Below are 8999 nucleotides of genomic sequence, written 5' to 3'. Positions count from 1 at the left end.
TTCAGAATCACCAAAAAGACAAGGGCAAAAGCCAACAGGAGTTTATGCATGGTTCAGCATTTTGCAGATTTATTAGGTGCCATTCATATTTTATCTAATGTGCCTGCTAATAAAGAAAGGCAAGAGTTTTAGCCCAGACAAGAAAAGATTTGTTTTTAATCTGGATTGTGGCTGGATGTAAGAAACTGGAGGAAAGTAAACAAGCATAGTAAACTGCTTTGGAAAATATTTTAAAAGCAAACCAAATTCTCTACGTTATTCTATAGCTGAGCGTTATAGGTTGACTTTAAGAGTTGACTCATTTTCTCAAGTCTGTGTTAAGAGTAATTGCTTGAAATTATGAATACAATCTCACATATTTCATAATAAAATTAATAATACTTTTATTAAAATAAAAAATTTAGTCAAATAATATTTTGTGTTCATTTAGTTCTGAGCATTCGTTATTTTTAATTGTCTCTGTAAAATGCTCCATTTTCGCATAGCTTGCTGATTGCACATCGTGTTACTGTGGTCCTTACTGCCAGAACTTCGTTGGAGAGCTTTACATAGAAAATTAGAACCTCGTTGTTAAAACTTGCTACCTGTTGTCTTCTTCCCCTTCCTTCCCAGCCATTTCCTTTCATTACTATTTCCCTCAATCTCACTTTCTTCCTCACTTTTCTCTCCTGCCTGTAGCCCAAATGGTTGTGTGGTCTTGAGGACTTCCCAAGTTAGATGCCGATTAGCCCGTGGTGTATAGAGGAATACAAATTAGGAACTGACTATGGGCTTGTCTTCACTTTGAATCATGCCAGGTAAAAATAAGAAGCAACGTGCTGTTGAACACACACAATAATTCAGATGAGCACTGAATTTTAAGTTTGTCTAAAAAAATAAAAAAAGAGATGAATTTGTGAATTACAGAATACTAAGTCTTTTGAATAACAAGAGGAAGCATAAAATGAGATGCAATGTTAAAGTTTACCCAGCACTATTTTTCAGAGATATTCTTATTTTTGCATGTGACATGCAATTATTTAGTTTAGACAAGAAAGTTCTTGGTAAAGAAGGGAAAAGGAAAAATTGAAGGAAAAATAAAAAAAAGAGAGCATTTTAAAAAGATAGAAATATGACAGTTTTAGAACAAGTGCAATGAATAGACCACATTCTCAAAACAGAATAATATGATATGTTAGCATATGAGAGATTTATTTGAAATCTATAGAAACTTATCATTACTCAGTAGGTACCGTTTTGTGTATTGTTTTCCATGATAGAATGGCATGCGGACCAAATGCTGGATACTTTAAGAAATAAACTGTTGCATGCCACCTGGATTTAAGAGAAAAGTTTATTCAACACTGAATTTTCCTCAGACTAAAAAATAAATAAATAGATAAATAGATAACAACCATGCTTATAAAGACAGGTTCTTATTTTAATTTGGAACAGTTCTACTCTTAGGAAATTTGTCAACCAAAGCACCCAAATTGAATCCTGTTTATTTTATTGCAATTAAGTCTTGAGTGGACATTTTCCACACTATCCCTTAAGAAATAAACAATAAGGTACGTTACTTTTTACACTATTTATTTTCCCAATATGAAACTAATTAGTGAGCTCATTCTTTTAACAGCTGTCCCTGTTGTTCAGAAGTTTTTTAGGAAGATTAAGGCCAATGGATGGAAAAATAGAACTTAAGAATCTAATAATAATAATAGAAAACCCACAAAGCATGTCTGAGGAATTAAGTAAAAACAATAAATAAGTCATTTTACAAGAGTTCAGTGATCTTGAACTTCCTATTCCACTTACCCACATTGAGGTTGTGTTGGTTAGTGTCAGTGGGAAATCATACCCTGAAATGAAAAAATATTAGCAATGAATCGACCTCAAAGGGTTCACAAGGAGTTTGAGAAAGTATTGTGAGTTCAATAGTCTACTGGGATCTTAGTTAAACCTGCACAATCTACGAGGGCGGACCAAAAACTTAGAGAGAACTGGCTTTTTTCTAGTATTGCCTTAGCATCTTCTGTTCCTATCAGAATATTAATTTTTGGATTCCCTATATCCCTTAAGTCTAATGCCTTTTCCATTTATGCTCAGTGGGTGTTTCTTCTTCATAGACTTAGTAAAGGTGAAAGTAAATTTACATATGTAGAAGTTATACAGGAGAAGGGAAAAGGTGAAAATTGAAATGCCAGGGTTTTAGAACCACTGATTACAAGTGAATATGAGAAACAAATTGGAAGGAAAAGGCTAAGATTTTCAGAAATTCTACAAAAATGCATGGTAATATGTACAAATAATTAGGTAAGCTGGTTGCATATACTGACTGTCATTTGATTATATCTTTGTAAACATAATTCAAACTATTAGCTCTTTGGTTTGTGCTGCCAAGAATAATTTATCCATTATTTGTTTTTCATTAAATCAGAAAATTACATATAAGTAATTTTTTTTTAGAAGAAAAAATGGAATGCTTCACGAATTTGTGTGTCATCCTTGCGCAGGGCCCAGGCTAATCTTCTCTGTATCGTTCCAATTTTAGTATATGTGCTGCCGAAGCCAGCACATAAGTAATTTTTTTTTTAAGTGATATAAGGGTTGGGATTTCTGAATATCAACATTTTTATTACTAATCTTTTAGATTGTCCTCATCCTACACAAGTCAAATCTCAAAGTAGCCTCTCTTTTATACCAGAGTAATTAACTATGATAACTCCAAATTCTGTGCTGGTGTGTTCACTAGAACTGGCTCTTTTATGATTCTACAATAAATTATCTTCTGCTAACTCTAATAAAATATATGTTTAGGTAATATTCATTAATGGGTGATAAAATAATGAGAGGAAAGATTGCTGCCGCTATTCATGGGATAGCAAAATATGACAAAGATTACTTGTTGGTCACTAAAGGAAAAAGATGCCACTTTACCGAGGAGAAGATAAGACTGTCACCTTCTTAACTGAAGGTTCAATGTTAGCATCACTATTAGTGCGGATGTGCGTATCTTCCTGTGATGCGATCGTATGTGGTACCAAGCATCCCCTAGGAAGTCCTGTGTCTCATACCCCAGCACAATGTTTAGTTCTTAATTGGCTTTATGCCATTTTTTTTTAGAGTGTTGGGAGAATTTTAAGATGCAGTGGGTATTACATGATGTAAAGAATTAAGATTGTTAAGTAACATAACTGTGTTTTCTCAGGTTGAAAATATTATCTTTAAAGATTATTGATAGGGATGATGTGACATCTGTATTTACTCTAAATTATTACATGTAAACATACATTAAATAATGTACGAATTTGATGTTGTTATTGTGATAATGGATTCTCTAGGATTGTTACTCAGGGTTCTCCTGAGAAACAGAACCAATAGGATGTGTGTAGATGGATACACATATACATTTTCACACATATGTATGCATTTATACATACACAGAGAAGGAGAGGGAGGGAGAGAGTGATTTATTTGAAGGATTGGCTGCCAGCATTGTGGGGATGTCTGAGGGCAATCCACTGGCAGAAGATCATCTCACTCTGGCAGGTGAGTCTTTTGTTGTGATCAGGCTTTTTGGATAGGCCCATCCCTATGATAGACGACAACTTGCTTTACTCAGAGTTCATGAATTTTATTATTTCTTTAAATCAAAATAGTAAGGGAGTACACATGTGTTTGTTACATTGACACCTTGTGTAAGGCTTGACTTGGGGCTTTTAGTGTGCCGATCATCATAACAGTGTTCATTGTACCCAATAAGTAAGATTTAACTCTTCATCTCCACCCACCCTCCTGCCTTCCTGGTTTCCAATGTTCTGTACATCACTTTGTGCTCATATGTGTCCATGACTTAGTTCTCAATTACTAGAGTACATGTGGTGTTGTTTTTCTAAAATACTTCACTAAGGAGAATGGTCTCCAGTTCCATCCAAGTTATTGCAAAAGACATTATTTCATTCCTTTTTATAGCTAAGTAGTACTCCAGGGTACCTAGATACACCACATTTTCTTTATCCACTTATGAAATGATGAGGACTTAGGTTGATTCTACATCCTTTCAATTGTGAATCGTGCTATGATAAACATTCAAGTACAGGTGTTTGATTAAGTGACTTCTTTTCCTTTCGGTTGGCACCCAGCAGTGTGATTGCTGGATTGAATGGTAAGTCTACTCTTATTTCTCTGAGGAATCTCTATACTGTTTTCTGTGGAGGTTGCACAAACCTGAAGTTCCACCAACAGTGTATATGGGTTCCTCTCTCTCTCTGAATCCACCCCTATTATTTTTGTGATTTTTAAATAATGGCCATAAGGTGATGCTGAGCATTTTTTCATATTTTTTTTTGCCATTTGTCTATCTTCATGTGAAAAACCTTAAGTTAATGAACTTAAATGTTAATCTCATCCAAAACCATGCTCTAAGAAACATCCAGAATAATGTTTGACCACCTATATGGGCACTATAGGCCAGCCAAGTCACATATAAAATTAATCATCACAATAAGTTTGTGAAAATTTATTATATTATTTTTCTGCCCTTCTGGTGGATAAAAAAATCTTCAAAATAAAAGCTTTTCAAAGTATTTTAAAACAAACCTTGTGGGCATCTTGTATCTTATAACATGTGAGCAACCAAATAATTTGTTTCATGGGTGGTGTGAAAAATTAAAACTAATTCTGAGAAGAATAGAGAAAAGTTTGTTATTATCACTGACAACTTTATCAATCCTGGGCAATGATACTCTATGCACAAAACTCTTTACAGCATTACAGAGAGTGAAGAAAAGAAAAAGAAAAAAATTGAAGCTTTGATGTCTAAAGTAAGAAAAACAGATGTGAGAAGCTTAGTGGTTTAGGTTTCTGGTCTATTTTATGCTGCATCTATGACAGAAAATGAAAAGAAATTCTAATCCCATAGAAGCTTTGAAAAGAATTTTTTTTTAATTGCAAGTCTGAGTTAATTACTTCACTCAATAACATTTTATATGGACACATTTAAACAGTTTGAAATAATGTATCACGGTCTCATGGCTTGTAATGTTGAGACAGCTTTTATTTTAATCATTTGAATACTCTATAGTAATCACAAAAGAAGATTACTCAGTCTATTTAGAATTCCCAGGGGAGAACTGAGAGATATTATGATTATTCTCAAGATTTCCGACAGAGGTCGAGTTAGAGAAAAGAAAAACAAGGAAAAATCTGCTGATACTACTTTTGATAATAACCAAACCACTAAGTAAATGATTTTAAAAGAAATAAGGACCAAAGCAATGACTTAAAGCAAGGCAATGGGAGTATGGGAAAAACTACGACTTAGAATTAACTGTGCTTGCTGGACAAACATCACTGGTGAGAAGAACGTGCCTTTTCAGGGCCACTGGGACAGGAATGGGAAGCAGCCACAGACAGCACCTTTTAGTTCCTCCTGTAGCTGTCCAGGCCCCCTCTAGCATTCTCTATAGGCAAAGTCCAACAAGGAGCCAGCCAGGCAACACAGAGATGGGTTTACAGACTTCCAGGCCCAGCATCACAAAGAGCAGCGTAGAAGAATGGGAGAAAAAATGATATGCAAACTCAATACTAATATGAAACCAATATATGAACAACTACACACAGGAAAGAAGAAACACAAGTATAGTCCAGCAAGATGGAGGGGAGAGGAGGGGGAGCAGAGAGAGAAGGAGGGAAGGCGATGGGGGGATCCCACCTAATGTGTACAATGTGAGGGCGTTCAGTGCCCCCCCACCCCCATGAAGGGCTCACCTACAACTTGAACTTTACCTTAGAATTGAAAACAATGTAACCTAAATATTTATACCCTCGTATTAATCTGAAATTAAAGAAAGAAAGAAAAAAGAGAACAAAAAAAGTAAGAAATATAGAAGGTTGGGTTTGAAGTTCACTATATAGCACACATGTCACTGATACCGGATCATTTAATATGATTAATATGATCAAGTCAAATTGTGTCCTATGGAGTAAGGAAAAGCTATATCTACCATAAATGTATTGGCTGTAGTTCTCTTTCTCCTCAGGCTACCTTTGGCTATTCAATATTTTCTGCTTGTTCCCTCAAAATGTGGGAGAGAGGAAATGGGAAATAATAGATATAAGAATATATAGATATGAATTTCTATATGAAGAGAAGATCAGAGAGCAAGCCAACCTCTACTCTACCCTGTCTTCTGGGACGTGGAGATGTCTGGTGAACTCAAAGGCAATTGTGATTTTTAACATGGTATTTTCTTGCTTATAAACCTTCCTTCCAAAATACTAAGCACCATTGAAAATATGATCATATAAACTAGGGATTGAGGTATGATCTAAAACAATTTCTGCAAGAACATTTCTTGTTCTATATTAAAAAAAAAAAAGAAGGTCTACCTCATTATGTAGGGTTGTTTTGTATTTTTTGCCCCTCTCTACCTATCAGGGGTTCCACATTTAATCTGAGATTTAGAATATTAATAGCACATGGCCACATGCTCAAGGCTACAGAGTTTAACAACACAACAGTTAGTAATTTATACATACATTACTTAAGTATGTAACTGATGTTGGCCTTGTAAAATACAGTCAGGCAGGACATATTCTGAGAAAAACATCGTTAGACAATTTTTTTTTTTTGTGAACATCATACCATGTACTTACACAAACCCAGAGCTATAGCCTATTGTGCACGTAGGGTATATAACATAGTGAATTGCTTCGAGGCTACCGACCTGTACAGCATGTTACTATACTGAATGATGTAGGCAATTGTAACACCATGGTAAGTATTTATGTATCTGAATACAGAAAAAGTATAGTACAGTAAAAATACAGTACAAAAGATGAAAGATGTATTTTGTCTGGATGGAGTTAAAGGATGTTCTCCTTAGTAAAGGATATCAAGAATGGAAAAGCCAACACCCTATTTACTCAATACTAATTTTAAAGTAATAGATGAGCAACTATAAGCCAAGGTGAAAAAGAAACACAAATTCAAGTAAGGAGAAGGGGGAGAGAGCAGGAAGGGTAAGCTTCTACCTAATAAGTAGAAGCAGGGGTATATGGCACACCCCCTCAGTGAAGGACTCAACTACAACTCAGTGCTAACTAATAAATGCAAATAATGTAACCCAACTGTATGCACCTTTATATCAATCTGAAATAAAACACAATTATATATAAAGATGATAAAAGATGGTACAGCTGTATCAAGCAATTTGCATAAATGGAGTTGGCAGAACTGGTGGTTGCTGTAGGTGAGTTCGTGAGTGAATGTTGAGTGAATAGAAAGTCTGGGACGTTACTGAGCAGGACTGTAGACATTGTACAGTTAGGCTGCAGTGAATTTAGGAAACAACACTTTCTTTAATAATGAAATAATCTTCATTTACTGTAACTTTTTTACTTTGTAAACTTTTCAATGTTTTTAACTTTTTGACTCTTTAGTAATAATGCTTAGCTTAAAAAACACAAACACATTTACAACTGTACAAAAATATCTTCTTTTTTAATGGCCTTATTCTTCAATTTTTTTCTATTTTTAAAAGTTTTTATTCTTTTCCTTTGAAAACTTCTAAACTCATATACAAAAACACATAATATCGCCTAGCTCTACACAGGGTCAGGATCATCAATGTCACCATCTTCCAACTACACATCTTATGTCAGTGGGAGGTCTGCAGGGGCAGTGACCTATATGAAGATGTCATCTCCTATGCTGATAATACCATTCTCTCATATACCTTGTGGAGGACCTGCCTGGGGCTGTTTCACAGTCAACTATGTGTCTGTGAGTGGTGGTGTAGTAGGTTTGTTTACACCAGCATTATCACAAAGAGGCGGGCAATGAGTTGTGCTGTGTAACTCTATGATGGCTCGGATTTCACTAAATGATAGCAATTTTCAGCTCTGATATAATCTGATGGGACCGTTGTTGGGCATGTAGTCTGTTGTTGATAGAAATATTGTTAAGTGGGGTGGGACTGTATAAATGAAAACATATTTGCAGACCTGTGGAGACTCTATGTCTATTAATACAAATATGTGAAATTATTTTTATTTAAAGTTATAAAATAGAGCAGAGAAATCATAGGACAGTCAATCTGTGGCCTGCTGTTTTGCCTGGTGGCAATCTGTGACACCTTTGGCAAGTTACTGGCTTCTCTGGGTCTTGTCATCTTTCAGATGATGGTAGTGTTCTGTGTAGGGAACAAGTGCTTGAGTTTGCACTTAGTGCCGACCACTATAAGAAATATTGATGACTTCTCCATGAGATGAGGATCATTATGTTCATATAATAGAAAACTAAACTTCAAAAGGAATAGGAAAAGGAAAGACCAAGGTCACAACGCTACAAAGTGACAATCAACACTTGAGCCAACCCGGGGCAGCACATACAAACTATGAACTGCTAAAGATAATTTCTCACTTGATTCATGTTTTGTTTTTCTTGAGACAGAATACTGCTCTGTTACTTCAGCGAGAAAGCACTGGTGTCATCATAGCTCACTGCAGCGTCAGATTCCTGGGCGCAAGCGACCCTCCTGCAGTCAGCCTCTTGAATAGCTGGGCTACAAGCAAGTGCTATCATTAGCTTTAAGCATTTAACATCAAGATTTTTTAGAATCTTCTATCAAGCTTTAGGTCAGCAAATCTTAACACAAAAATTCAATCATCTAAACAGAGGAACTAGCTCTTCTCATGCATCACTTCATTTGTTATGATTTGCTTTGTTTTATTTATTCATATTTTTAGAAAGACAGAGTCTCACTGTCACTCAGGCTTGAGGGCAGTGGCACAATCATAGCTCACAGCAGCCTCAAACTCTTGGACTCAATTGATCCTCCTGCCTCGGCCTCCCAAAGTGCTGGGATTAGAGGTGTGAGCCAAAATGCCCAGGCTTTGCTTTATTTTTTTGATATGGCTTGAAATTATCATAAAATCACTCAAATTTTCCCTTCCTAGAAGTTTTGTATGAAAGGAAATACAATATTCACTAAGATAACTTCCAAATGTGTTTC

General features: G+C 35.5%; 1 non-coding gene across 1 annotated transcript; it reads right to left on the bottom strand.

The window, feature by feature from the left end:
- Nucleotides 1-2450: 2450 nt before the first annotated feature.
- Nucleotides 2451-2557, bottom strand: LOC111723260. The gene has a single exon (XR_002771838.1). It is a non-coding gene; the product is annotated as a U6 spliceosomal RNA (small nuclear RNA).
- Nucleotides 2558-8999: the final 6442 nt, after the last annotated feature.

This window comes from Otolemur garnettii, unplaced genomic scaffold (genome assembly GCF_000181295.1).
Source record: "Otolemur garnettii isolate 467f Iridium unplaced genomic scaffold, OtoGar3 scaffold00009, whole genome shotgun sequence".
In the NCBI taxonomy this organism is placed as follows: Eukaryota; Metazoa; Chordata; class Mammalia; order Primates; family Galagidae; genus Otolemur; species Otolemur garnettii.
Note: the sequence above shows the minus strand (reverse complement) of the source record. Positions and strands in the feature narration are given on the sequence as shown.